The sequence below is a fragment of the Canis lupus genome, chromosome 22 (assembly GCF_048164855.1).
Source record: "Canis lupus baileyi chromosome 22, mCanLup2.hap1, whole genome shotgun sequence".
Lineage (NCBI taxonomy): Eukaryota > Metazoa > Chordata > Mammalia > Carnivora > Canidae > Canis > Canis lupus.
Window position 1 is genome coordinate 37,209,772 of NC_132859.1, and position 25,217 is coordinate 37,234,988.

Below are 25,217 nucleotides of genomic sequence, written 5' to 3' on the forward strand. Positions count from 1 at the left end.
CTGTAACCTTCTACTCCAACAATGGGAAACCTGGCTCTTACTGTCCACCATCCATTCACTTGTATATTTAGTTCTAGTATATATGTACATAGGTTTCAGAATTGGTGATCTCTACTCCCATGAGAAAAAACTTTATCAACTACAGTACTCTGCCTAGATGCAGTTCCCTTTATCTTTAAAACCATAGCCTCCACTCATTTCCAAAATTGCTTATTTTCCCCTTCCTACTTCAGTGCAGTTGTCATACATTAGCCATATAGGTAGATTCTATTTTCTTGGTCTCATTTTTTTAAAAGATTTTATTTATTTATCCATGAGAGATGCAGAGAGAGAGGCAGAAACATAGGCAGAGACATAGACAGAGGGAGAACCAGGCTTCCTGTGGGGAGCCCAATGTAGGACTCAATCCCAGGCCTCCTGGATCATGATCTGAGCCAAAGGCAAGAGACTCAACCAGTGAGCTACCCAGGTACTCCTCTTGGTCTCAATTCTGTTTCAGGAACTCAGAATTTTCCTTTTACCTTCCTGTGAAGATCTCAAATAGCTCTGAGAGTTACCCAATGTTATCAGCACAAAATTGATTACAGAAATGGTGTAAGGAAATGAGAAAAACACAAAACAAGAAATGTTAAAGAAATAATAGTTGATGACTAATAGTGGAAAAAAGAAACAAAACAAAGTCAAATCTTCAGCTTGCATGCAAGTCATGTTGGCCTTAGTTTTCTTATCTTTACAGTTGGGTCCAGTTTCTCTGGATTGTCATGTGAATTAAATTGGAAAAAGAACATGGAAATAGAAATGTTATAATAGACTTTCAAGTACAATTATTACATGAAAAAAGATAAATTCAAAACTTCTTGCAAGGAGGCATCCAGTCACGGATGTGAAGTTATGAGTGTCATAGAACTGTCTTATTTATGGTTCTCCAAAGTTTAAACCAAAGGATAGACTGACTTTAGTGACCAGGTTATTTTTTTTCCTTCATGGCTACATGCATATGCACACACATGATTGTGTGTATATGTATAAACATATTAATATTTATATTTCCAAGTTAACCTGAGGGATCTCTTGAACAAAAATTTGAGGAGACATTGCAAGTTGAGATTTTAAGAATTTAAATATTGTACAAGCCATTTGGACTTTTTTGATTACTCGGCTTCTACTCTTTTATACCTATATCTACCTTACTCTTCCTCACTTGGTGACAACCTAAATCTGTTACCATGTCCCTGTTGGCCACATGTCACTAAAAACTATAACAGGACTCAAAAACCAGAGAGGCTAGATTATACATTCTGATATTCCACAGTTGGAGTGGAAAGATACATGAACTTGAAGAAATGATTTGCTATGTTGGTGTAGCCAAGTTCAGCAACCTTGACAGTGAGGCCCATGAAGAAGAAAAGGGATGAGCAGCGTTTCTCCTTAAGGCCACATGTGTGCCATGCACATTTTCAAGGATGCCTTTCCTATATCTTTCAATGTGAATGGAACCCCCAGAACAGGACAGTGTGACTTCTCTAGAGATGGAACATGTTTTGCTATTGGTAGAGCAGAGAAAATACATTTAAAAACAAAAACATATTCACCAAATACCCTTTGATAACTCTGCTTCCTAAAGTTTGACTATTGAAGATTCTATAGTGTATTTTACTCTGTTTCATCTTTTTTCCCCCTGAGTTTGTCCTTCATTCAAGAGAAAACAGTCCATGGATTGGGGGGTACAGTGCCTTATAAACAGCAGAGCACTCTTCTTGAGGGATTTTGGGGCCCTGATAAATGAATTAATTTTATCATGGCCTACAGTGTTCTAGGTACTGCTAACAGCTTTTTACATATGTTCACTCATTTAAAACTCATGACCCCTGTGGGATGGGTGTTGTTGTTGCTACTTCTTTGTGCCTTTCCCAAGACCCCTTTGGCAGGAATAGTGTGGCTGGGATATCACCTTGCCCTGGAGTCCTTGGGCTCAGGTTCTGGAAGTCCATCTAACATTTCTGTTTTTTTTTTTTTTTTTTTTTTTTTTAATTCTCTTAACATGGAGCATGTGAAAATTTTTGAAAAGGTGCTACTTCTGGTGGATGGGCTACTGCCCACCCCCAAGGATACTTCTGACTTTTTATAAGCTCGATTATCTTCATCTATAAAATGAACTGGAGATGTTGAAACCACATTAGCATTATGTGAAGAGCAGCTCATTCTCCATTGATGGACTGTACTGATCCCTGATATCCATAAGCTTCCCAATATAATCACAAGGCCACAGATTTATCTCTCTTGGTTCCTTTCATGTGTTTACCTTTTCTCTGTGCAGTGTTTCATTGTAAATACCTGTTGTACTTTGATAACTATATTAAAATGAAGGCAATGTTTGTAGCAATTTATTTATGCAGCTTTTTACTTTCTTTCATCTCAGTTGAATCCATAAATAAAAATGTCTTTTCCTTCAAGCAGCTGACTCTAAAAAACACTCATATTTAAGAAAACCTACAAAGGAATATGCTATCTTTATGATTTATTAAAAGAAGATAAATGAGGAGTTAAAAAATACCTTTCAGCTTACTATCATGAACTAAAGAGGGAAAATATGTCAACTGCTATATATGTCAAAAATGCTGGAGAATTATAGTTTTATTACTCAAGATCTATTTCAGACGAATGGGTGGAGACAAATATTCCTTGTACTCTAAGTGTGATTTATTTTACAAGTAAAGCTTTATCTATGCAGCACAGTTGAAAGTTAGAAATTGAATTGGATTGTCAGCTGTGGTCAAACTAAGCAATTCAAACTGTAAAGTAAAACTTTGAGTTGAAATCTCCAGCCTTTTTTTAAGATAGAAGACTTCTATATTGAGACCTTCCTACTAAAAATAAAGGCAACCCTTTGCTTCAACTATTTTGCATTCCAGATTTCCTGGAGTAGACCATCTTAATTTCAGATACTCCCTTCCACTCTTCCATTATGTGTATGCTTCATGATTAGAATGCATATCCCTATTGGTTGTTCAACAAATGGAACTACCATATACATTATATAATCAAACTATTTCTGCTTCTTAGTTTTCTTGCAGAGCCCAACTTATTAGCAAGATTTATCATTTCACTAGTTTTGAAACAATAGCTCCTTCACATGACTACCTCTGATGGAAAATAGCATGGAATAGTATAGATTTTCCTAAACTGAGCTCCCAGGACACTTTTTTCCCCAAAATGTCAATGAGAATTTCATAGAAAATGGATTATGTAACTAGATACACTTAGGAAATATTGAGTTAAATAAAAATTAAAGTTATTTTTTTTTGCAGAAATTCCCTAAACTGTTGCTATGGACTTACACATTATGAGTTTCGAAGAGAAAAATATGATTTCAGTGTTCTCCAACTTTTTATGTGGAACTTTTTTTTTTTTTTTAATCCCACAAGAATTCTCTTCATCTAGTTATCTACTGCTGTATAGCTGAGAAACTCTGCTTTGAAACAACCTCTGACTGTCTTTCACAATTCAGACTTGACTGGGTTCAGTTGGGTGATTCTTGCTTGGGATCTCTTGTGCAGCTGTCATCAAACAGAGGCTGGAGTTGGGGTTATCTGAATATCATTAGCCTGGACATTTATATGATTGGCAGTTAATCTGAGAGCTCAGCTGGGACTGTCAAAAATGTATCTACCTATGTCCTTTCTCCATGGCTTTGGTTTTTCATAGGATTTCCATGAGGGAGCATTCTCAGAGGGAGCATCTAAAGTGTGAACATTTTGGGATCCCTGGGTGGCTCAGTGGTTTAGCGCCGCCTTCAGCCCAGGGCGTGATCCTAGAGACCCGGGATTGAGTCTAATGTCAGGCTCCCCGCATGGAGCCTGCTTCTCCCTCTGCCTGTGTAGTGTCTCTGCTTCTCTCTCTCTCTCTCTCTCTCTCTCTCTGTGTGTGTGTGTGTGTGTGTGTGTGTGTCTCAGGAATAAATACATAAAAGTCTTAAAAAAAAATAGTGGACATTCGAAGAGACCCCGGGGCGGGGCGGGGGAGAGCTGCAAGGCTTCTAATATTTTACACCTGGAAGTTCCAGAATATCACTTCTGCAAGTTTCTTGGTCAAATAAGGCTGAAGACCACCCCAGATTCAAGGAGAGCTCAGATATGAGTTTAGAAGGAGGGAAGGAATGAATGGTGGCCATCTTTGCAGATTATCCACCAGACTTTTTAACATCTCATGGGGTGCTGCCATTCTGTAGAACCATTTAGATAGTGATGAATCCATGTGTATAGGGTGAGGGTTGCAGGAGAGAACTCTACTCATCATCAAAGCATTCTGTCACTGACATTGTTTGGAATTGCTGGTGTGTGGTGATAATAAAAAAAAAATACCAAGTTGTAAATAATTTTATTATTGTTTTAAAAGTCTCTACAGGTGGGGTTGCCAGATAAAATATAGGTTGTCCAGTTACATTAGAATTTCAGAGAAACAACAAATAATTTTTTAGTGTAGGTGTTTCCCAAATAATGCATGGGGCATGCTTATTTTTACCAAAAACTCTTAAAAAAATAAATAAAAACGGTTATTTATCTCAAATTCAAATTTAACTGGGTATTTGTTTGTGTGTGTGTGTGTGTGTGTGTGTGTCCTGTATTTTTATTTGCTTAATCTGGCTACACAATCTACAGATAACATAGAAGTGTATTTTCGCCTCTACTGTGAATATTATTGTTGGCCTCCTCCTTCTTCCCTCCCCCTCCCAAATATTGCTACATCATTGAGTTTGGGGGAAAACTCATGTTTTCATGTAATGAAAAGTCTTAGAGTTTTAGGATCAGAGAGATCTGATTTCAGAGCCTAGCTCCACCATGTACCAGCCTTGTACTTGTAAGTTATTTAACCTCAGTGAATCTTAGCTCCATCTATTGTAACTGGTCATAATTCCTTGGCAGAATTGCTAGATGCTTAGATAAGAGGAGGTGTGTAAAGCCTATAACTGATTGGGGCATAATGGACATGGAGTCAAAAGTATCACTGACTCCTGTTCCCCTAGATAAAGCAGGACCAAGAGAGGGACCAGCTGTGGTCAAACTAAGCAATTCAAACTGTAAAGTAAAACTTTGAGTTGAAATCTCCAGCCATTTTTTAAGATAGAAGACTTCTATATTGAGACCTTCCTACTAAAAATAAAGGCAACCCTTTGCTTCAACTATTTTGCATTCCAGATGTCCCTTGTAGCTTTGTAGATGGTGTTTATTTGCTGGAGCATGTCCATAGGTAGGAATCTAAGTAGGTTTTTTTTAAAATTTTACTTCTTGCAAAAGAATGGGGCAGTGAGGTATCACCTTGGGAGTTACAAGGTCTTGATTCAGACCTTGATGAGGAAGAAAAAAAATTAAATGATGACAACTCTGCCGTTAGCACCAAGACAGATTCATAAAGTCTATTATGTAATTCTTCTGAATTACCTTCTCAGTGGCATTTTATTTTGATTTTATTTCCTTGCATATCTATATTTTTATGTAGATTGTTACCTAAAAGCTGTTACAGTGTAATTGAGTATAAGAGTAAATTTCATGGTTGTTATTCAGATTAACCTCACCAAGAGAAATTTGAGGGCAAGTTAAATCTGAATTAATGCCGTGAAAGCACAGTATTCTTGGATGAAACTTGAACATGAAGGGAAATATTTAGTGGACATATATTCTGCTAAAGACTGTGGCATTCTCTCTGAAGTGGATGTGCTTGGTGCCATTTTTATAGCTGGAGAAACTGAGTCTCAAATTGGCTTCAAGATTGGTTCACAGCTGCAAAACTAATAGAGGTAAATATGCCCCTGCCCATGAACCTGTTGTTATAACCCTCTTTCAGGTGCCAGTGGCATCCTTGTCACGGAGTGGAATGACATCCCTCAGTGCTGGTATTAGTTGACCTGTCCGCAGTGTCCCTCAGTGTTAACCATGACTGCCTATTTGAAAGACTCTATTCTGCTCTCAACAATATTAATATCCTGCATCACTCCTTCTTCTCCAGGCTTTATTCTCCTTGGAGGCTTGTCCTCCTTGATTAGATAACTATGGTTTGTGATTCCTCAAGACCAAGTCTGGGCCCCTTCTCTTCCATCTTCTCCCACCTATACTTCACATGTACAACTTTGATGAGTACTTGCCATAGTTCTTCTGGTCACACATCTTTCCATTGCCCTCATCAGAACTGTACTTTTATTTTAATTGGTGAATTTATTTTTTCATAGCTTTGTGTCTGCTTTTATTTATCATGAGATGCTAGTGCCTTGTACCAAGTAAGCATATAATATAGACCTGACAATTGAAAGAAAGAAAGAATGAAAGAAAGAAAGAAAGAAAGAAAGAAAGAAAGAAAGAAAGAACTCAGATAGTATGACCTAAAACCTCTTTTCCCCTCACTTTCCATTCTTCTCCCACCATTCTTCTCCCAAATGACTTTAAAGATTAAAAAAATCAAACTTAATTTTGCACATGCAAAATATTTGTTGTTTATCTGAAATTCAGATGCAATTGGGCATCCTATATTTTGTTGTATGTAATTCTGATTCAGAGAGGTTAAAGAATTTCTGCAAAGTTACATAGCACTCAGAAACTGGATCTGGGACACTACTCTCTCAAAGGTTGGAGTTCCTGTCTCCCTATAGATTTGATACCAGCTCACTTACATGGTTGAACATATTCATGTGAATGCTAGTTTTCCTTTGCTGGCAGTGAAAAGAAGGTCTCGGAGAATTGGATCACATATGTTGGTTTTATAATTCATTTCTGCCCCTTAGATCTAGCCAAAGTCAGAGGTACGCATCTCTATCAAGGTGGCTGCATTTTTCTCTTTTCCCTTCTGTCTTCTACAGTGACTCAGCATTTTTCCATCACCTTTTTAAAAAAATTTTTCTTTTCTGTGTATCTAAGAAAAATGGCCATTTAACAATAAAATATTTCAATTCGCTGAAATTTAATAGAACTCTTAGAGATTCCATATGCCTGAGATTTGGAGTTCTGTGTTGAAATGCCAAAAATATTAGTGAAATCCTATATAGCTAATAGCTTTTTCTAAAATTCCACCAAAGGAGTCCTCTGTTTCCATGTGAGAGTCCCCTCACATATGCTGTAGTTGGTGGTGTGGTGAGTGGTACCTTTTTAATTGACTGACAGAATAAATAGAGTATCAAGCCAAAATAACTCACCAGCAGATGACTAAGTGCATGTTAAACTTAGCCAAGAGTAAAGGCACTTGTCATTTTAAAACTTTCCTTTTGCTTCCTTTTTTGAGTGGTGATGATGGAGGTATGGTAGGGTAGTGTGGATCGCCAAAGCAAGCAAGAAGGAATGGAAAAACATAGCATACATGAGAAATGTTGTGTGGGGGGGATCAAACAATATTTCCTTTCTTTTACAGATTTATGGAATTCTTGAGTGATGGAACTGAGAGACCTCTTAGAAACGCATCTTTCTTGTTTTACAGATTATAGAGATGAGTTTAGGTGGGGTTTCCATGTAGGCTTTTGGTGTCATCTTAGAAGACTTTGTTAGGCATTTTTTATACATTGTTCATCCAGTCCTTACAACAGCTTTATGGGTTGGGCATAAAGTATTTTACATATGAGGAAACAGAGAGCCAAATCCAATTTTTTTTTTTTCTGTAAGAAGGAGGAACAATATAAAAAGCTTTATAGGTGCTCTTCTGTGCTTTAAAGCCATTCTTTTTTTGTTTTTGTTTTTTGTATATTTTTTTTATTGGAGTTCGACTTGCCAACACATAGCATAACACCCAGTGCTCATCCCGTCAAGTGCCCCCTCAGTGCCCATCACCCAGTCACCCCAGCCCCTGCCTACCTCCCTTTCCACTACCCCTTGTTCGTTTCCCAGAGTTAGGAGTCTCTCATGTTCTGTGACCCTCACGGATATTTCCCACTCATTTTCTCTCCTTTCCCCTTGATTCCCTTTCACTATTTTTTATATTCCCCAAATGAATGAGACCATATAATGTTTGTCCTTCTCTGACTGACTTACTTCACTCAGCATAATACTCTCCAGTTCCATCCATGTTGAAGCAAATGGTATTTGTCATTTCTAACGGCTGAGTAATATTCTGTTGTAAACATAGACCACATCTTCTTTATCCATTTATCCTTCGATGGACACCGAGGCTCCTTCCAGAGCTTGGCTATTGTGGACGTTGCTGCTATAAACATTGGGGTGCAGATGTCCTGCCGTTTTACTGCATCTGTATCTTTGGAGTAAATCCCCAGCAGTGCAATTGCTGGGTCATAGGGCAGGTCTATTTTTAACTCTTTGAGGAACCTCCACACAGTTTTCCAGAGTGGCTGCACCAGTTCACATTCCCACTAACAGTGCAAGAGGGTTCCCCTTTCTCCACATCCTCTCCAACATTTGTTGTTTCCTGTCTTTTTAATTTTCACCATTCTCGCTGGTGTGAGGTGGTATCTCATTGTGGTTTTGATTTGTATTTCCGTGATGGCAAGTGATACAGTGCATTTTCTCATGTGTTTGTTGGCCATGTGTATGTCTTCTTTGGTGAAATTTCTGTTCATTTCTTTTGCCCATCTCATGATTAGATTGCTTGTTTCTTTGCTGTTGAGTTTAATAAGTTCTTTTTTTTTAAATAAATTTATTTTTTATTGGTGTTCAATTTGCCAACATACAGAATAACACCCAGTGCTTATCCCATCAAATGCCAACCTCAGTGCCTGCCACCCAGTCACCCCAACCCCCTGCACTCCTCCCCTTCCACCATCCCTAGTTCGTTTCCCAAAGTTAGGAGTCTCTCATGTTCTGTGACCCTCACTGATATTTCCCACTCATTTTCTCTCCTTTCCCCTTGATTCCCTTTCACTATTTTTTATATTCCCCAAATGAATGAGAACATACACTGTTTGTCCTTCTCCGATTGACTCATTTCACTCAGCATAATACCTTCCAGTTCCATCCACGTTGAAGCAAATGGTGGATATTTGTCGTTTCTAATGGCTGAGGAATATTCCGTTGTATACATAAACCACATCTTCTTTATTGAGCTTCGATACTAGCCCTCTTTAAAGCCATTCTTGATTGCTTTCCTACCTAATCTCCTCTTGTCATATGAATGGGAACTTATGCCGCCTTAGCTGTATAATCTTAGAGGAAAACTTTTGATGAAAATAAAACAAAATGGCTTAAATGTTGGCTGAGTTTACCTTTCAGTTCCACTGAAATGAAAATGGCAGTGGTGACCCTAGTTTTATAACTCTTAAGTAATGTTTAATTAAGAGTTGATTCCATGCGCAGCTGGTTGCATCATACACACATGTTCCATGCCCTCTTTTGGTGCTGTTTCCAAGGGACAGCAAGTGGAGATTTCCTTGTTCAGCAGTATTACTGCACTGGGGTAAAAGGCATCTTGGTTCTTGGTTTTACTTTCTTAGCTGGATTACATGTACAGCGCCCCACTGAGAGGGCACTTTGCTGTCAGTTGCTAAAAAGAAACACAGGTAAGTATGTGAAACTTGCTTGACATTTATAAGCAACTTGGGCAATTTCAAGAAATGTACTAGATAGTAAATACACCTCCATAAAAGGTGGCTGACTGATGGCTTAGCCAAAATATGATACCTGGTAGTTTATGGCAATTTTCTCTAACAGGAGTAGATATTGAATTTATTGCAAAAGTGCCTCAAGAGTCCTCCTTAATGCTACTGAGGCATTGCTACTTTTTTTTTTTTTTTTTTTTTTGCAAAGCACACACTGGAAGAGAAAGTACTTCAGGCTATAAAATAAGGACATTGTGTGGGTGCGTGTGTGCACGCATGCCTGTGTGTGTGCATGCTGCAGGGAGGAGGGCTTAGTTTAGCGTGCTATTGACTTCACACAGACAGATTGATAGACTGCATTTTATTACTTTGTGGAGATTACAAAATCATTCCCAGTATAGAATTTGTTAATGAAAAGAAAAAGAGACTGATTTAAAGAAATTTATTTGATTTCAATAAGCAACTCATGAGTTGTTCCCTCTACAATATTTTACACAAATATGCCATTAAAGACCTACATCTATTTTTTCAGCACAACTTCTTTCATTCCTCTTTCCAAATTAAGTTATAGAATAGCAAAATCCAATCACCTATTTTTAAAATTCTCTTAGGCATTTTAACTACAAAGTCAGAACAATCTTCCTGGCTTCTTCAGTGGGCTGCTAGCATAATATGAGTGAAGAGGGTATGCTCTTTTCATTAAACATATGAGAGAATCAGGATAGGTTTTAATACTTTTTTTGGCTGCCACAAATTAAGAAGGCAACCCTGCAAATGATGTGCCCTCTTGATGTCTAAGTCTTTTTAAAACTTTTTTAGAGAGAGAGACACACAGAGAGTGGGCACACACACAAGTGTGTGCTTGGGGGAGAGGAGGTACAAAGGGAGAGGAAGAGAGAACATCTCAAGCAGGCTCCATGCCCACCTGGAGCTCAACACAAGTCTTGCTCTCACGACCCATCTCAGGGTCATCTCATTGACATGAGCTGAAATCAAGAGTTGGATGCTTCACTGACTGATCCACCCAGGGGCCTTTAAGTCTTTATTTTTTAAGTGGAGATTAAAATACCTGTCAAATTTATATCACAGAGTTGAAATAGCAATAAAGTGAGAAAAATACAAATATAGTCCTTTCTGATTCTGCAGGGCCTTCTGGCCAACTTTGCTCTCAAAATATGTGGTATATTTTGCAAATAGGAATTTTGTTTCTAAAACTTGTGGGAATTCTATGTGGATAGATGTGGGCACTTGTTGACATGGCATTAAGTTCAATGAATACCATGCTTTGCCTTCATCTTTTGAGTTTCCTACATTTTAGCACATAGAACTGAGAAATAAGATGCTAGAGGGTTGTGTGTGTGTGTGTGTGTGTGTGTGTGTGTGTGCGTGTGCGCACATGTGTGTATCTTGGAAGAGGTGAGGTATAATTCAGTGTCTTCCCAAAAAACACTCAAAGCTCAAAACAATAGCCCTCTGATAAAGACAACTTAACTTGAAGACACAATGAAGAACAAATAATACCTTAGAATATTGTGGATGTCATTCATGTAAGGAGATAGTGCTGTAGGCCCACTCATGATTAGTTGAAGATGTTTCAAGTTCTTTTTAAGCCCCCAAAATGAATGGGTTAGAGTTAAGGGTTGGCGGTGGGGGGGAGGGACGGGAGTGTAATCACTGACAATAAGAAAACAAAATGATCTTACTTATTAGATTGAAAATACTTTTGGCCCTATAGACATATGATTTAGCATAATGGTATTTTAGACCTTTGAACAGTAGTGTTTTCTACATGTATTTTCTTCTTTCCAAACTGTTGAGGACAAAATGACTTAATGCTTTGTTTCTTTAATTGATATATTATTCACATGCTATGAAATGTACCCTTTAAATGTACCCGTTCAGTGAATCTCAGTATGTTCATATGGTTGTACAACGATCCATATGACCTAATTTGTTTTCCTTATCCCCAAAGAAACCCTACATGTTGCCAGTCACTCTCATTACCCCTCCCCCTAGTCCTTGGCAACCAATAATATCCTTTTTATCTCTATAGATTTGCCTATTCTGAAAATTTTATGTAAATGGATTATAAAAGATATGCCCTTTGGTGTCTGACCTCTTTCACTCAATTTAATGTTTTCCAGGTTCATTTTAGTTGTAACAAATATGTCACTATGCCATTCCTTCTTACCACTGAATAATATTCTGTTGTATGGACAGACCACACTTTGTGTATCTGTGCATCAGTTGATGGACATTTGGATTGTTTTCACTTTGTGGCCATTATGAATAATGCTGCTGGAAACTTACGTACAAGTTGGTGAACTTTTTTTTTAAATAATTTTATTTTTTAGAGCAGTCTAAGGTTTACAGAAAAGTTGAGCTAAAAGTATAGAGAATTCCTAACATACTCCATCTGCCCCACCACTCAACACCACTCAGTTTTCCTTATTACTACCATTTTACATTGGTATGGTCATTGGTTACAATTGGTGAACCAACATTGATAAATAATTGTTTAAAGATTTTTATTCATTTTGGGAGATAGAGAGAAAGCGAGGGTAGAGGCAAAGGGGAAGGTAGAGGGATGAGAAAACTCTGCACTGAATATGGAGCTCAGCACAGGACTTGATCCCACAACTCTGAGATCATGACCTGAGCCCAATCCAAGAGTCTTGAAACTTAACCTACTGTACCATCCAGGCTTGTGAATACATTATGATAAGAGTTGCTAACTTATGTTAGGGTTTATTCTTTTTGCTATAGATTCCATAGGTCTTGTTAAATGCATGCCATGTATTCACTTTTACAATATCCTACAAAATAATGGTTTACTGCCCTAAAAAATCTGATCTCCATCTCCCTCCTTTCCTCTTTCCCCTCTTCTTTCTCTTTCTCTCCTTGCTTTCCCCTAACTTCCTGGCTGGTCTCCTCCTCCTCCTCCTCCTCTTCCTTCTTCTTCTTCTTCTTTTTTGCCTTCTCTAGAATATTACATAGTTGGAACCATATAGGCTGTAGCACTTTTAGACTGGCTTCTTTCACTTAGCAATATGCATTTAAGTTTCTTCCATGTCTTTACATGGTTTGATAGCTCATTTCTCATTATCACCGAAGAATATTTGTTTGTATAGCTATACAACAGTTTATTCACTTATAGAAGAACACCCTGCCTGGTTAGTTCCAATTTTTGGCAATTAGGAATAAGCTGCTATAACCATTCATGTGCAGGTTTTTATGTAGACTTAGGTTTTCAACTTATCTGGGTAAATATCTGAAAGTGTGATTGCTGGATCATTTGGTAAGACTAGGTTTAGCATTGTAAGAAACTGCCAAATACTTTTCCGAAGTACTTGTGTCATTTTGCATTTTTGTCAGCAAAGAATGACAGTTCCTATTGCTCTATATCCTCACAAGCATTGTTCTCCATATTTTGATTTTAGCTGTTCTAATAGGTGTGGGATAGAATCTCACTAATATTTTAGTTTGCAATTCCCTAATGCTATGTGATGTTGAACTTCTTTCTATATGGTTATTTACCACTTGTAAATCTTGTTTGGTAAGATGTCTGTTTAAATATTTTCCTCAGTTTTTTTTTCCTCAGTTTTTAATTAGATTGTTTGTTTTCTTACTGAGTTTTAATTACACTATGATTTTAGTTTTCTTGGTACATACCTAAGAATGGAATCCTGGCTCATATAGTAACTCTATATTTAACTTTTTGAGGATGTGCTAAACTGTTTTTCAAAACAGCTTTACCACTGTAATGTTACCGTTGACAATGTGTAAGGATTCCAATTTCTCCACATCATTGGCAACACTCGTTATTATTAGTCTTTTTTGTTATAGCCATCCATCCAAGTGAGTACAAAGTGGTATCTCATTGTGGTTTTGATTTGCATGTAGTCAATTATGTTTTATCCTTTTTTAAAAAAAAATGCATTCCACCAAGCTGTGCCTTTTAGTTGGAATGTTTATTTCATTTACATTTAATGAAATTAATAAGGTACGATTTATATTTATCCATTTGCTATTTGTTTTACATATGTCTCATGTCTTTCTTACTGTTCTACATTTTCTCTTTTAATGTTTTACTGTGTTAGATTTTTCTAGTGTACCATTTTAATTTCTTTGTCATTTATTTTATGTATTTATTATTTTCTTAATGGTTGACTTAGAAATTACAATTAACATATTAATTTACAACAGTCTAGCCATATTAACACAAACTGAATTTCAATCATACAAATCTTTGCTCCTATGTAGTTCCACCCACTTCATCATTCTTGCTGCTATTATTGTCATACAAATTATATATTTTTACATTGTATAGATTTATAATTTTATGTAGTTATGTTTTCATTATATAGAGGAAAATATTACAAATAATACTTTTATAGCATCCTTTTTATACTGGTGCTCTTCATTTCTTCATGTGGACTTAAGTTACCATGTTGTGTTCTTTTCAGTTCACTGAGAAAGATTCCTTTTGTATTTACTGAGGAGCAGGTCTAGTAATGACCAGTTCTCTCCATTTTTGTTTACTTACAATATCTTAATTACTCCTTTATTTTTGAAGGACAATTTGCTGGATATAGAATTCTTGGATCTATAGAACTCTTAGTTCGTTCAGTTCTTGGTTGACAGTCTTTCAGCACTTTGCATAAGTCAATTCACTGCCTTATGGCCTCCATGTATTTTTAAAAGATTTTATTTATTTATTCATGAAAGACACATGGAGAGAGAGGCAGAGACATAGGCAGAGGGAGAAGCAGGCTCCTTGCAAGGAGTCTGATGTGGGACTTGATCCTGGATCCCAGGATCATGCTCTGAGCCGAAGGCAGACGCTCAACCACTGAGCCACTCAGGCACCCCAGCTTCCTTGATTTTTGATGAGGAATCAGTTATGAGTCTTATTGAGGATCTCTTGTATGTGATGATTTATCTCTTGCATTTGCAAGATTCTCTTACTGTCTTTGGCCTGGATAGTTTTATTATGATGTATTGAAAAGTTGTTTGCACTGGGTGAGCTCTGAGGTAGGTCAAATAAAAGTGACTTTCCAGGGAATGGACAGACACATCAAATAATGACAGTTCTCTGGGAATTGGGCTTTTGAGTATCTCCAACTCTGTTGGAGTATCTCCTCTGTTCTGCTACTTCCAGGGGTTATTAAGATACTAGTTTCACTGGGATTGTAAGGCTGTTGGTGTTCAAAACTATAGCAGAGTTGGAAGAGTAGGATAGAAATAGACAAGTTAAAATACTATAATTTCTCTCTTCCTACAAAGAAAATTCAGCCATTTTTCTTGAATTTATGTTCCCTATATTGTTTTAAGCTTTTTTTTAGATCTCATTTATTTATTTGACAGAGAGACAGTGAGAGAGAGTGAGAGAGTGTGCACAAGCAGGGGGAGCCGCAGAAGGAGAGAGAGAGAAGCAAGCTCCCCACTGAGCAGGGAGCCTGATGCAGGGCTCCGTCCCAGGACCCTGGGACCCTGAGATAATGATCTGAGCCAAAGGTGGATGCTTAACCAACTAAGCCACCCAAGTGCCCCTGTTGCAAAGTTTTGTGTAATTTCCAGGGTTCTGAAAAAGGTGATATTTTTACAATTTTTTTCTAATGATATTACTGCTTTTGTCGAAGAGAGAGTTTTTGAAAATCTTTACTTCTTCTTTCCTATTGACATCACCTCCTGATGCTTTAAAGAGGCCTTGTATATCCTACTGAAGCTTCTTCAGGTGGGATATTGTCTAAAAGAAGGGGTATTATTCAGGATTATGTAATAGATCTGTTTCCCAAGAAGCAGAGCCTGAGATGAGAATCCCTATGCCAGTAATTTATTAAGGAAAGGCTCCCAGGAGAAACCACTGAGATTGAGTGAAGCAGACCAGATAAGAGAAGGAAGCCCAAGAAAGAGTGTGATTTTAGATTAATTTTCAGCCTCAGCCCTATTCTGCAGAGGGCCTCTGAAATGTAAGTCATGTCTCATTGTTTGTATCTCCTTGGGACAAGTGCAGTCATGTTATGGGCTGAGTTGTGTCACCCTGAAGTGACACAACTTATATGTTGAAGTCATAACCTTTACCTCAGAAAGTGACTGTTTGGAGATAGTGTCTTTAAAGAGGTAATTAAGTTAAAATGAGGTCATATGGGCAGGTCCTGATCCAATATGACTGCTGTCCTTATAAAATGAGATTAGGACACAGAAATACACATAGGGATAATTATGTGAAGATGCAGGGAGGAGACAAGCCAAGGACATCAGGTTAGAAGAACCAATCCCCTGGACATCTTAATTTTAGACTCAGGCTCCAGAATTGTGAGAAAATAAATTTCTGCTATCAAAACCATTCAGTCTGTGATAATTTGTTATGGCAGTCCTAGCAAACTAAGATAGTAGTTTTCATACTTCTACACCTGTCAGTCATTTGTCAAGTATTGCTTATGGGAGCATCAGTTTCCAGGTACTACCAGCTCCTTTTACCTGTTTGCAAAGTAGCTTTATAGTCAGAAAGCAGTCCTTCCAAAGAAAGTTGCAAGAGTTACTTTTAGAAATAAAAGTACACAGAAGCTAGGAGAAGGAATCATGGCACTGGTGAATGGAATCTGAGTAGAGCATGGACAGTGTCTACCACAGGGTTTTGGTTCTAAATAAGAAAAATCAATCCTTATTGTTTTAAGCAAAAGGTAAGCATAGTATATTAATTAGGTCATAATTTCTAGGAAGCTAGAGAAAGAGATGCCAGGATCACATAGCAATGACCAGTGTCTCAAATAACCAATCAGAAATTGTCAAGTGGAGATACCACGATAGACACTTTAATACTGGATAATAGGAACCAGCATAGAACTTCTGTTCACTGCTGTCCCTAGAAACTGTGAGTAACAAGCCATAAGGAATTTGGGTCAAGGCATCCTTCTTTGTGCTATCAACTTCAAATTCAGTGTTTGGCTTTGATAGGCATGTTCTTAGCTCATCTTTAAGGAAGGCTGCTAAAGTGAGACTTTTATACAAAAAAAGTGACTACGATTTTAGACCAGGATTGACAAAGTGAGGAATTTCCCAAACCAGAAAGTGTATTCAGAGCTTCTGGGTATCACAAGGTATGATAAATATCCATCCACCAGAGAAGGTTTTTTCAAGAAGAGTTCTTCATCCGAATTTAAATGAAAGATTCAAGAGACAGTGTAGGTGTTTGTTGACTTATGATGATGGGTTAAAACTGTTGACTAAGAATCAATAAGTTGTAAATTAAGGAGGTTATCTGTTGTGCTCTTTGAGTGACCATGCTCCTTTTCATACATAATTTTTGGGCATACTATTTTATTTTTGTGAGAATTCTTTCAGATTTGCCTTGTCCTCTCACTTGCTCTGGATAAAAGCTTCTAGACCTTCAGGCAATTCTTTGCATATCATCAGAGATAATTTCTATTCTGTATTTCTTATGGGAAAGCGGGTATCCTTTTCATACATTTCTCTCCAGCATTGGGCTGTTTCCTGGTGCCTTCTTGCTACAAATATTCCCACCCAGTGACTGTATCACTTTAGAGTAAGAAAATATAGAGAATATAATTTTTTTCCTCCAAATATTGGGAGGTTTTATTGAGTTTGTGGTTCCCCTCAGCTTCAGGGTAGCATGCTATTCTCAAATCCATCTATTCTCAATTAAGAACTCCTCCTAGATCAGCCCCTCTCCTTCCCTATCACCATTAAGAACTATATTTCATACCACATAGCAAGGGCATTGTAAAAGAAATAGGAGAAATTAGTTCCTGATCTAATATTAAATTCCAATTCAAGGGAATTCGCTCCTTAAAATCTTGTGAGATATTGACATTTTCTATATACAGGTAAAAGTTTTAGATGGATCTATTGCTTTTGACATTTTGGCCTTAATGGAATCTCCCATGTCGATGAATATCACATTTATATAAAACCTACCTATCAAGGGAAAAGGTGAAAGTAAAATAAAATTCTATTTTCTAGTGGTCCTATTTAGCCAACAAATGTGAAGGATATTTGTTGGCTACAATGGTGCCCACACCTGGAAAAGATGTGGAAAAATATACCAACTAAAGAGCATTTGATTCTGTATCTTCATCATGTATTCAGGGCCATGTATTCCAGTCACAATTTATGTTTGTAACATATCCTGGTAAGCTAGAGTTACTTAACTCTATAGATGTTAAATGGATCAAGTCAGTAATAAGCATAAGACCGCTGAATAAAAGGAATCAGACATCAAAGCCATGGACCCTGTACCAGTAGAGTATTGAAATGGAGAAGGATGGCCAAGTACATAGTAGTTGGCAAATATGGTGCTGATGGCTTACAGAGATACAGGTTGATTCCTAGGTAGGTGGGCAATAAGAAACACAGAAGTGAGACACCCAGAGAAAGAGAAAATAAAGCCAGTTATTTTATCTCTCTGTTGACATATAATATTTGATATCAAAACCCTTATTACATGGAATATTACATGTGAGTGTGTTGTAGGACACACAGAGTTCTAAAAAAAAAGCAGCTTTATGAATGGTTGTTACAGAAATTTGTTCTCCACATTAGTCAGGATAGGTTAGGCTATGCTATGGTAACAAACCCTAAAACACCTGTGGCTTTACCTAGTAAAATATGACTGCTCTCTCCAGTAGCTCTTTCAAATGGTGGCTCAGTAACCTAAAATGTTTCTAGACAGAGGCTGTGTAATGTGGAACAAAGGACTCCCAATATAATTACTAAAGGAGAAGAGAGGCTGGGGGAACATGAAGCATGCTTTTAAATAATCTTTCTTTCTTCAAGTTACATATAATGGACCAGAAGTCAGTGAGATGATCCCAGCCTAACTAATAGTGGTTAGTAACCTGCCCATGTGCTCTGGAAGAAGACATGGAGTCATTATCTCTGCCTCTGTTTTTAAGACTGTGAGGAAAAAAATGCTGTATTGGCAGTGGTGCATATGTGAAAGTCCCTGCAAAGGCTTCATTGCCAAAATGAAGAAGAATCTTATTGGTGATGGGAGACAGAAGGTTCAAATTTATTTTTTTTTTCAACTTTAAAAATATATCAGCACTTGATATTCTTAATAGACTTATGAACTACTTGAGCTAATGAGCATCTCAGACCTCACATAGAGAAGGATACATGAAAAAAAAAAGTATAATTTGGGCAAACACTATTAAAATTCTCATATTAACAACTAATACATTTTTGCTATAGAATTTCCATCTACTATTGTTACTTTAAATTCTCTGAGCTGAAGTTTTAGCCTCTGTAGGGGTTCTCCATAGCTTCTAAGTTCCTTTCCACTTGTATCATTCAATGATGCCATGCTCTTTCCTTTTCTTTCTTTCTTTCTTTCTTTCTTTCTTTCTTTCTTTCTTTCTTTCTTTCTTTCTTTCTTTCTTTCTTTTTTTCTTTTTTCTTTCTTTCTTTCTTTCTCTCTCTCTCTCTCTCTCTTTCTCTCTCTTTCTTTCTTTTGACATTCGATGGTAAATATGATATAAACTCTGTAGTTGACAAGAGAATTTTTATTTGGGGAGAAAATTGTTCAGGGTTAAAACAAAAAACTATTTCCCAATCTTGTGTTTCTTATTCACCAGCATTGGATTTTTAAAGATTCCATTTGCCATCTGTTATTTTCTTTACACCAGTGATCACACATACATATTTTTCCTATTATTGAAACACTAATTTGTTTTTTGGAGTGATTTATTCAAAAGATAAAATTCACATTCTGAGGAATCCGTATACCCTGTTGGCTATCGTTTTTATATTATTTTTTTTCCTTTTCTTGCAATCCTGTTACTCTTTTGGACTTAGAAATTGTAAAATAAAGGTGTATGGATTTTGCATGAGTACGAATCAAAGGTATTATTCCATGAAATGGGAAGGCAGATACTTACTTGAAGTCTAACCTAGTTTGTGGATATTTGAGTGTACTCTGTTTCTGTTTTCAGTTCTCTGAACAGATGTGTGGAGTTAATTCCACATTTTATTACTTCTGTGACCTCTTAAAATAAATAACTTGTCTCTCTGTTCATTAGTTTCCTCATCAGTAAAATGAGATTATTGTAGTATCTATTCAGTGTAGTAGTAGTAAAGATCAAAGGAGAAAGTGTGTGGCAAGTTCTTAATATGATTATTCTGGCTAACAAAAATTAAGTATTATGATGATGATAATCATTAATATCATTCAATTTGGTATCAATTAATTGAAAGATGCTAGCTAGTATTATTTTTTGTTAAGCCCAATATAAACATCTATGTTTTTATGGAGAATATGCCAAATTCTTCCACTGCAGCATAAAACTTAGCCCAAGCTTTCAGGGGTGAGGGTGGAGACTCTTCCTCTTCCTGGCTCTACCCAGAGGGAGTAGTAAGGACACTGTTGTTACTCTTTTGCCAGATCTGGTTAAAATGATATCTCAGTTTAATTGTGTGTGTTATGTAAGGTCTTCCCATCTCATACAGTACCAGATACATAACAAGTATGTAATAACTATGTTGAATGAATTGGCACATTTATACCCACTTAGAAAGAAGGACCTTGCTTCTGAAATTATTTTCCCCTGGTATACAATCATATTATCCTAACACTCATTATGCAAATTTAGAAATTCAGCATTCTGGTAACCATAGCTCATCCATCTAGAAAGCAGATCAATCAACTTCCAGGTCAAACCCTGGAAGAAAGAAAAAAAAGTGGAAATGATTGACCTCAAGTGAACAGAAGAAAACCTACCTTCTGGTAGCTTCAGGTACTCATTGGCTTGTTGATGACCATCGTTGGCTTATAGATGACCATCTTTTTTTTTTTTTTTTTTTAGATGACCATCTTTTTGTTGTGTTTCTTCACATCATCTTTTCTCAGTGCCTGTCTGTATCTTAATTTCCCCTTTTTAATAAGGATACCATCATTTTGGATCAGGACCTCTCTTAATGACCTCATTTCAACTTGATTATCTCTGTGAAGGCATAAGGTTATGATTTCATCGTATCTTTTTTGACAGGCATTCACTAATAAATCAAATGTAAGTTTTATGAGTGCTTATTGCATTAGAAGTGGTTTAATCCATTGGAAAGTGTTTCAAAAGTATATAAGATTTTCACACCTGCAGGGCGTTATCATTATGTTATTATTGTTAGAAGGGGGTAGTCATTTGTTTACAACTGAACCTGAACATTGAATAGATTATATACCACTTTAATTTAAACAAAATGCACTCAGTAAATGAATCTTTAGTCTTTAGGCTACTATTAAATCTTTGCCTCATTTTTTCTGCTGAGAAAAAGTTTTGTAATTCTGTTTTCAATAAAGAATAATCAGTCCTGAAAACAAGATTCACTTAGAGTTAATGAAATCTAAATGGAATGAGCTCATTTTGCCACTGTTAGTTAGGGGTATATCTACATGGTCTGCCCCAGTCCCCACTGTTATTCATTGTATTCTTTTGCCCGTCTTCATAAAGAGATGGCCATTCTCTCATAAACTCCAGAAACATGACAAAAATGAATATCTTAATCTAATTTTGTTATGATAGTTTCAAATAGAACCTTGGAAAGCCTCAAAGATAGTTCATGATTCTCATTCTGTAACATGACGAGCACAAGTATTAGATCTGCAAGCATGGTTTTTCCCTAATCAAATCAAAGTAGGGGAGCGGGAGAAGTCTCTGAATGCAAATGAAATCCCCCAGCAGTGGTTACAGCTGTGGCTGCATCAGCAGGTGACTTACAATGATAGAAGAACACAGACTTAAAGCCAACAAACAAACAAACAAACAACAGGACACTGGAGCCTACTTTTGGTGATCCCAGTGCTGGTTTTATCCCAACAACATGGTGGTCAGTTGAGGTGAGAGATTAATAGATGGTATTAAGGCTTAAGAGCTCAGAAAACCCCATTAGAAATCCCATTATATTCCTGTTTTGAATTAACCCACAAGACTGAGACCATAACTCAGATAACTCTTGAATGGTCATCTTGCAGTTAATTTTTCACATCAGTTGAACAGTATTTGGAGTTCGTGGCACAGAGGCAAGCAGTTCTGTGTTGGCCTTAAGCATTTTTATGTTGGCCCTTCTTTCCAGTCTCTTTGATGCTAGAGTTATTAACAAAATGGCAGCTGTGTAGAATCAGGAAGTGTCTAGTTTATATATTAATATCATCCAAGAGTATATTGAAGCTATCTTTCCACCGGGCCACTCTGCACTTGAGGGTCACTCTTACTTCTCTTCTCTCCAATAATGAATGTAATTTGGCTCACAGATCAGTAAAAAAGCATCAATCCATTTTTTCTTTTCTCCTACCAGCACTATGGTCAGAACCAGAAATATGATGTTACTGTACTAATTGGGTGGTGTTGCTTTTTAAAGTAAACTCCCAAGAACTATATTTTGGAAAGGATTGGAAAAGTAATTGTGGGTAATCCTTGAGTCTCTGGGCATGGCTTTTTTGTGTTTTCTCTCTGCTCTTGCAGAGAGATTTTAACAGATAATAGGGAATTAAATAGAAACATCATCTAATAAGTATGATGTGTGCTGTCACTGTTAATTCAAACATAATGAACAATGACTGAATAATAATGGTTGCATACAGAGGTCTACCATATGCTCATTCTGGATGATTGTTGCAGGATGCTTCCTTAAATATGGATGCCATGAGCTAGCCAACAGCACTCCAAATAATCAGATTTTCTGCTGCTCTCAGAGTCTCATAGGGATTTTAGCTTTTTCAGTTAGTTGAATCATAAAAATGAAATCAGATCCTAAAGGGTTTTATAGATGATAGGCAGTGGGAGAAGGAAGGAGGGGGCAGATAAGGAGGGTGGAAGGGAGAGCAACAAAGGGAAGAGAACGAAACCCTAATGCTATTTTTCCCTAGATCAGAAGAAGCATCTTCTGAATTAGAAACAATCTGTTTACCACTCCTTTTTCCCCTCATCTGAAGACAAATTAACTTCGGCTTTTAGAAAGCTGGCATGCTAATGGCACACAGTATATTTAAATGGACATTTCTTTCTCTATAACATTCTAATGTCTAATTAAAGTCCAAATTACAATGTATTCTGATATGTAAGTAAAGCTAGATTGATCCATTTATAAGATTCTATGAAATTGGTTGATGCAATTAGTCTAAATGAACTGATGGACTGTAGAATGTTTTCTTATTTCTTTTAAAGTATTGGATATTTCATCTGAGAGAAGTAGAGAGAGGGATAAGCCCTATTGTGAAGTACAAATGACATTAGATTTTGCCACATTGTATAGGTTGAAGTGTCGACTTTGTTACTTTTAGTCTTGAGTAGGACCATGAAGCTCTCAGAAACTTACTTTTTATTACTCATCTATATGGTAGGGATTGGTGAGAATTCTATGAGGTTATGTAAGTTAAAGCACTTTGTGAACTTAAGATATTAGACTCTGCTACTCAAAGAATGTTGTGTAGACTAGCAGCATTGGCATCATCTGGGAGCCCATGAGAAGTGCAGAATCTCAGGCCCAACGCAGATCTACTGAATTAGAATCTGTACCTCAATAAGATCCCCAGTTGATTTGTATGCATATTAGAATTTGAGAACTATTTTGTTGTGCCTATATTAAGTTTGAGTATATTATAAAAATTTTATTCCAAAAGAGTAAAACTTTGGAAACCTAAACTATTTGTTGGGTATAATTTTATAATCTTTGGAGAGAAGAGGTTAATGGCAAACTTCATGCAAAAGAAAAAACAGTCTGAACTAAAAATGATTTTAAAAAATCTAAAAATCCAGAAACAATACCCACACATCTCTGCAAGACATGTCTTAGGATACATAATTAGTAAGTACCAACAATCCACCTTTTATTTTAACCTTTTAATAGCATGAACATCACTGATTAATGTGATGTCTATGAAAGTTCACCATAATCAAAAGATTTTTTATATTACTATTATGATGATAAAGAAGGAAATGCATTGATACATTCACAAAAGATTTTTATCCACAAATGTTGCAATATATTCTTTCAGAATACTCAATAACTAGAAGATTTAAACCTTAATCCTTGCAAATTCTGGTAGTTCATGCCTTTTATTGCACTTTCTCTTTGTTGCAATAGTGGCAGCAGCAGCAGCAGTATTTTATACTGGTAGCATGTGATTGAAGTGTCATGGAAAATTTCAATTCCAAACAGAAATAGTACCTGAAATTTCCATTCCTTTTGCAAATGAGACTGTTGATTCAGAGGAAAGGAAAGAGAATGGGAGGAAATGCTCTCTGATTAAATTTTTTAATCATGGGAAGTTTTGGGAAAATATAACCTGTTTACTTTGTTCATCAGTTTGATATCTACTCCCTGTGGAACGAAATTATGTATTTTAGCACATTTTAAAAGGTATAGTGAATGTGTAGCAACAGCACAAAACCTGAGATAAATAAGATTTAAAAGTAACCTGCTTAACAAAAACAGTAGTAGAGCTTGTCATTTTTAATCATTGACTTAGATAAACAGTTTTTTTTTTAAATATGAGGCTAGAATTCAAGTGTGATTCACATTCAATTGTATCTATAAAACAAAGTGAATTACAGATTTACTATCATGTTCATTTCCTTATGGGAGAAAAGACACATACATAACCAAAACCTTTTGAGTTTTGAAATCACTTGTTTAATCAAATCTATAATATGACTAAAAATTTGAGTCCTTCTAGAATTTTGAATACCCAATATATAAACTTCCTACATATAGATTAAATAGTTCCTTCCCTTTTTCTTTCTTCCTCAAACAATGCTGTGACCAGGGGCCACAGATGCAAGTAATGTAATAGTGACTTAGAGAAAAGGATATTTAATTATCTTACAAAACACAGGAAGTCCAAAACTGATCAGTTTAGTTGGTGCAGTGGCTCTGTGACGTCATCAAGGACCCAGGCTCTTTCTAACTATACTTAGATGTTCTTAGTAAGTTGATGATGTCTTTTATTAGTCATGAAATAGTCCTCCCAGTTCTGACTATCATATCTTCACAGTAGCAATATTAGCTGAAGAAAGTTAGCAAGTGACAAAAAGATCTCACCTCAGCATCTCTGCTTTTATCAGGTAGGAAAATCTTTACCAGATACCGTTCAATAAACATTTCCTCATGCCTCTTTGTCCCTCTGGTGGTCATTGCTACACTTTTTGCTGCAAGGAAGGCAAGAAGGTAACCTGGCTTTTTTAGTTTCATTAGTGGAAGGCAGGCAAGAGAGAGAGGGAGTTTGGGAATGGTTGATGGATGGGTTATTGACAGTGTCTAACACCATCCTACCAAGCAATAAAATCGACCTGTTTCAGAGGTTTCCTATGTATTGTTCATGTGTCAAACATTAGTGTGCATATGGATCATTTAGAGATCTTTCTGAAAAACAAGTTATAATGCAGTAAATCTAAGATGGGGCCTAAGAATTTGCATTCCCATCAAGCTCTCAGATGAAGTCAGTGCTGCCAGACCATAGACTACACTTTGAGTAGCAAAGCTTTATATTATATCTGGTCTGTCACACCTTTTTCTTTTCCCTAATCTCATCCTTTAATAATTTCTTCTGTCAGTTTCTGTGTAAAGTTCAGTTTGTTCTTTATCTCTTTTATTTTCTCACTTGTCCTCACAGGCACTTTTAATGAGATAACGTACATATGTAAAGTGTTAAACACAAATATTAGCCCCAACCCCTTTA

General features: G+C 36.6%; 1 protein-coding gene and 1 long non-coding RNA gene across 11 annotated transcripts in view; one reads left to right on the plus strand and one right to left on the minus strand.

Annotated features, from left to right (window-relative positions):
* The window catches only part of RBMS3 (RNA binding motif single stranded interacting protein 3), a 1,291,910-nt gene that overhangs the window by 324,569 nt on the left and 942,124 nt on the right, over positions 1–25,217 (plus strand). The window lies entirely within an intron of this gene.
* The window catches only part of LOC140614150 (uncharacterized), a 40,944-nt gene continuing 24,849 nt past the window's right edge, over positions 9,123–25,217 (minus strand). The window contains exons 2-3 of the long non-coding RNA XR_012015046.1: positions 20,265–20,487; positions 9,123–9,468 (exon numbers count right to left, since the gene is read on the minus strand). This is a non-coding gene — a long non-coding RNA (uncharacterized lncRNA). The remainder of the gene's footprint in view (positions 9,469–20,264; positions 20,488–25,217) is intronic.